The sequence below is a fragment of the Panthera leo genome, chromosome A2 (genome assembly GCF_018350215.1).
Source record: "Panthera leo isolate Ple1 chromosome A2, P.leo_Ple1_pat1.1, whole genome shotgun sequence".
Taxonomy (NCBI): Eukaryota; Metazoa; Chordata; class Mammalia; order Carnivora; family Felidae; genus Panthera; species Panthera leo.
Window position 1 is genome coordinate 160,552,024 of NC_056680.1, and position 6,102 is coordinate 160,558,125.

Here is a 6,102-nt window from a genome sequence, read left to right on the forward strand (position 1 = left end):
TAAGCACCAGTACAGACAAGGACAGCCCCTTCTTGCCTGTTCTGCTTTTAGGGACCTTGGCTCCCATGTGCTCGAGATCATTCAGTCAGAGGAGGGCGTCGGAGTGTGGTCCTGCTGCTAAGTGGCTTTGCAGTGGGACGTAAGTCCCTTTCCCTGTACAGACTGCAAATTTTCATCTGCAAAATGATGAGGCTGGTGGAAGGAAAAAAAAGTGAAATTAACAAAGAAATTAACAAAACTCGTGGTTCATTTCTTCTGCCAAAATTCCATCTCTAACTCTGGCTTCTCTCCAGGCGAAGCCAAATAAGACCCCCCAAATCCAAGCAGAGACGTTCTTGTTGAAACTTGACCGAACTCGATTTGTTTTATTCCGGCTGGGAGCCTGAGGTGGAAGAGACTGCCCTAAGTCTTGGGCTGTAACGCTGTTGATTCCTACCCTCTCTTGTTTCCCCTGAATCTTTCTCAGATGCCTGGAAACAAGGTCTGCAAGTACTTAGGACAGTTTCTTGATGAAATGATAAGGGAGGCACCCATTTTTCCCTTATCACCTAGTCCAGCCTTCACCCAGCCTAGCTATGCATAAACACACTAGGAAAAAGGTTTTGCCCTGGCTAGCTTTGCTCCTGGGAAGGCTCTGTCTGAACATGCTGCCCTTAGAGGACAATTGCATTTATGAAACATCTGCTCTGTGGCATTCACAATACCAGGGATCACAGGAGATCTAAGAATGAGTGTGAGACCCGATTCCCTGCCATAACTTATAGTCTGAAGGCAATGAGAAAATCCAGTGTAGAACAAACCAGGACAACTGATGAAAAGAACCCCAGCATATTGGGATTAGTGCTTTCTAGTTAGAATCTAGACCAATACTATAGGTAAATGTAGGGGCTCTGGGGCTCCCAAAGCCAGGGTTCCAGCTTCACTGGTGACCTACTAGGAACTTGGTGTGAGATCCAGCTCTGGTTTGAACCTTGTCTCCTCATTAAAGGGGACAAGAATCAAAGCACTACCTTTAGGTGGTGAGTTCCCTTTTCTGGAAGGATTTGAATATTTGCCAGGGTGTGCTAGAAAGGGATTCCTACATTAGGTGTGGTGCTGGTCTAGATAACGTCAGAAACTCTCTACTCAAAGATTTAACGAGGGTACAGAGCTTGTTAATGAGAGAGACCTGTGGGTTAAAATGCTACAAATACATCCCACAGTCTTTTCTGCAAGGAACTGTAGTCAGCAGGGACCCACGCTCTGGCAAGAAGTTGAACACGGTTCAAATATCAACGAGGTGGTTCAAATGCCATGGCAATAGCCATGAAGCTGAATGACAGGGAATGGGCAGGGCCATGCCAGAAAGATGGAAGTCCGTGTTCTACTCCTCAGCCCCATACACACCAGGGGTTTTCGATTGTGCATTCTGGTCTCCTTTCCCTGCACCGATCCTCTAACAGGTAGAACTCCGGGCCAGCTCTAGAGTTTGTTTGCTTAAGATTCCTGAGCGGATGCATAAATGTATCGGTGGAAAACTTAAGTCCAACAGAAAGGTTTCAGAGTGTGGAGAAACTTGGTCCATCGAGGGCTCTTGAGAGAGACCATTTAACTGAAGTTGAAGTAGCTGAGGATCGGTTGTCATGACCAGACAAGATAGGAAAGACAAGAACCCAGAAATGTGCTCTCCGTCTGCCCCTGGGCTAAGAGGTATGTCACGTACAAATAGGCACATCCCCTTGAAGTAGACCCAGATGTTGACTCTAACCAGATTCACTCTTTGCTTGCCAAGTTTTTCATCGTCACCGTTAGATGAGCCTCTGTTTCAGCCACAGGTGTGAAAATAAATGGAAGTTGATTGCTTGTCTAGAAAGTGAAAGAAGACTCTGGTCCTTTCTGCTGGGTATTTAATATTGGAAACACGGTAGCTGGGCTCTGGCTAGAGCAGTGCTTTACGTAACTAAGACTGCAAGGTTCCAGTGGGAGACCGCTGGGCTGCTTTTTGGAGCGTTTCGGAAAGACTTGGGTGACCATGCCCATCTCAACCAGGATGAGATCAGATGGCTGCTTACTGGGGAATAACAAACGTTCACTGTCTCAGTCCGCAAAAACTCTGTTGATAATAAAGGACCCAGGTTCCTTTATTCATAACATGGGATGGAGAACCCAGTTTCTGCTCAGGTTTTCTCCGAGGAGAGTCAGAACACCCTGGTCCCTCCCCCCACCTTCCACCCCATATCGAAGCTTCTTAGACAACAAAAAGCTGTCTGAGGGCTGCTCAGTAGCAATGAGTCAAAGCAAGTCTTTCCCCAAATGGCTCTTATAGACGAGGAACTCTGTTATCATCAGATAGGTTTCTTCTGTGTGTTTGGTGGATGCTTTGACCCTGTTCCGTTAACTCTACAAACTCACAGGGTCTATACATAGGACATCCTTTGAGTAGGGAAGTACCAGGTTCTTTAAGCAAAAGAACCTCAAGTTAGGTCAAACTGGCAGGGAGGGGAGGAGGGGGAGGGGGAGGGGGAAATGCACAGGGCCTTAACTGAAGGACACACGTGGGTTAGTAGAGCTTAATGGGCACAGACTCTGAGTCAGACCTGTATTCAAGTCCTAGCATCATCAGAAATATCATAACATATGCTATGTAACCATCATGAGCCTAGTTTCCTTATCTGTAAAATGGAATGACATCTAGGTCTCAAGAGGGTTTGGGGCTTAGAGGAAAAGGAAGCCTGTGTGAAGTGCTTAGCTCAGAGCCTGCCAACACAGGGGTCAGTACGGAAACTATCCAGAAAGGTTACGGGACCGACTGGAGAGACGATCCTAAGTCTGGGCTGCTCTACAGAAGCACTTAATTGCCTGATGTCTCAGCTTTTTGACCGCCGTCTTTTGCTTCTGTTTAACCTGTTCTTGTATTCGGTCTTTCCTGTACCTCCTGGTTCCCACAGGTTTCTGTGTACCTTGACCCCACGTGGCTCTGATTCTTTTTTTTCTTCAGATTCTAAAGCATGCGATGTGGCCCAGCTCCCCTTTCTATACCAGGTCACACAGGTTTCCAGCCAACCCTTGGATTGGCTGCCCTTGGGTTGCGTGTTCATCTTGGTTCAGTCAGCTGTGGTCAGGAGGAAACGTCCTGTGCTTCCTGCACCAGGGTCTGTGGGCCTGGGAATGGGCAAACGGTGGCACAGGGTTGTATTTCTGGCACCACCAGGACAGGGGACAGTCTCTGTTTCAAAGACGTCTACTTCATTAGGACTTTAAGAGACCAGAGCTTATTGTCCCCACCATAAGGGAACTAGAAGGTACTATTTACGTATCTTGCAACGTGAGCAATCTCTTGCCTTCTAAGGTGTTAACTCCTCCCTTTCTGGCCCCGCTCTAGTTTCTTTTCAAATGTGTAACTCTGGCCATGATCCTATATACACGCATACACAATGACTTCTGTCAGCTAGGTCAAGTTGTCTCTTCAAAACAAAAAAGTATTTCACCCCTAGGGCCAATCAACCAGTAAAGGAGGCAGAGAGATATGGCCCAATCAGAGAAGCCTCAGAAGCAGTGTGCTGCAATGCTCTCAAAAACTGCCAGGTACATTTGAAATATTTGATAAAGTCTCATTGAGCTATGTGGCTTTAATAGCAAAGCCATTATTTACTGTAAAATCTTGAAACTGGTCTAAAAAGTGAGCTAATAACCAAGAACACGGGCCATATCCTGTTTCGTATCCCTCACAGGCCACGTGCTGATAGGGACATGGGTGTTCAGTGCGTAATCATCCAGTGGAAAGACCACCTGAGCAGGAGTTAAAAACGGGATTCTGGCCAAGCTGAACACTACTTACTTGATAGGGAGCAAGCCACTTAATTTGTAGGTCTCATCTTCCTAATTCTAATATGCAGACAGAACACGATGGTTCTTCCAACTCCAAAATCATGGAATTTAACATTTTACATCTGGGTCCTGTTTTCCTTGTCTGGTTTCTCCCCAGATTCCGCCCTGTTGAGAGATTGCATCTGACACAGTAGAATAAACACCTTGGAGAGGTATGCATTCTTAGACTCTTATTCTAACCGTATTATAATTACTCCAAAGCCATACAAACTGACAAAATTCCAGCAAAACTATAACATTTTGTTTTAAATACACATTCGACTGCATTTTACTTAAAGCACAGGAAAACAAAAAGAAGGCATACCAAAATAACAATGATGGATCTAGGGTACTGGGGCCATTCAGTGGTTCTTTTTGGAAAGTGGTTCTTCCTCCCCGTGTTTGTAATGTAAAATACTTTATGTCCAGCATCTATAATCCTTTTATAAGAATAAGGCTAATCGTAATGAAAAAATTCTTGGAAAGGAAGTCAGGAGGCCAGAGTTTCAATCTCATTTTGGTTTTCTCATTCCTAGTATGAGGATAATGCCCACTTTACTAACTTTACATAGGTCACTCAAATGAGGAAAGGTCTTTGAAAGCACTTTGAAACATACTGCAGGCCTAAGAAAGTGTTGACATCGATGCAGAATTACTTGTTGACCAGTTAAACAATTTCCTGGATGTTGTTGGTGCATCTTTTCGCTCAAGGCCAGGCAGCGGTTGTTTCTTCGCTTCCAGTCTGCCTGCCCGTGCTGGGGAGAAGCTGGCCCGAGACGGCAATTTGGGAAGCAGTGGGAAGAACAGTATGTGTGAGCAGAGACTGAAAACAAAGCTTGATGCAGAAAGTGTCAGACCTATATAATGCGTTCACTTCTACCAGCAACTTATGCCAGATAACCAGTTTTATGTACATGAGGAATTGAAACAAATTAGAAAGGCAGGCACATTACTGGAGAGACCGGGCTAAACAGGCTGAATTCAAAATCAAGGAAGTACAGAAAGCAGTCTACATAAGGCAGTTCTTGGCGTTGAATTGTAGTTGTAAAAAAATTGTGTAAGAAAAACAATATCTACAAGCCAAGCTCACTGAGTAAACAGCAGGATAAAAACAATGGACAAGAATAGTTCAATCAGTCCCATGTTTATTAGCCAATAAGTACTAATTCGGGATGCTCATTGCCACAGGGTGATCCTGTAAGGCGGAGACAGGCACACTGTTTTGATCTCGGCTGAACGTGAGACGAAGCCGGGGACCTTAAAAAATAAATTTGTGCCAGGGTCCCCCCTGGCATGATCTAATTTTCCTGGGGTGGAGCCTGGGTGTTTTGTTTTTTTTTTAAGTTCCCCCCCCACGCGATTCTAATGTGCCTGCAAGTTTAGAAGATCCTAGAACAAGAAAGTGAATTCTTGGACTGGAAATGAGCAGTTAGCCTGCTTTACTGGAGCAGGGAGCTGTGGATCGGAGATTCATAAAGGGTCACTGAATCCACAACGGGCCGTCCTAATTTCGTAGGAAGTAAGGCTATGGGCATGGTGGTTGAAAAAGTTCTGACTGATCGCAGTCGGTAGGACCTCTAGAGGCCGCGGGAAAAGCCGCATTCTCTCCACTGCGCCCACTGCGGGCTCTGGCCAGAGAGACCTGGTGTGTGACACACTGTCAGCATACCGGACGAGCCCAGATGGGATCCGTTCCGATGCCTGCAGTGTACCCTGACTCGCATTGTGACACTAGCAGTTTGATGAAGAAGGAAAAGGGATCTTGGTGATGTCCTTACCGGCTCGGCTTTAACAATAATACGGGGTTTCACACCTTATTTGTCGCATTTAGGAAAACCAGTATAGGAGCACTGGACTTCATTTGGAATGAATTTTGACCATTTTTAATAATCAAATCCACACTTGAAGTGACGCCCGTCGGGAGGATTCAAGAGAACATACTGCGATTGTTAATTTACCAACACAAAACCTGTCTTCTGCATGCACAGAGTTTCTAAGCCCTGGACACCTGTCGCAGTAGAACTGTTGAGTAGCTAACTCAGGCACCCAAGCAATCACATATTTACTGACACTGAGCAAAGTACCGTAGTCATTAAGAACTGAAGAGGAGCCAGGGAACTTCACTCATCTGCTGTGCCAAGACTTGTAAAGAAGGTGATGAAATGCCTACTTGAAGTAGGCTGAGAATAAACTCAGGAGGGAAAAAGTATTTTCTCTAAACTTTCTGCAAAGCAGGAATTCTCAGAAGTTAGTGAG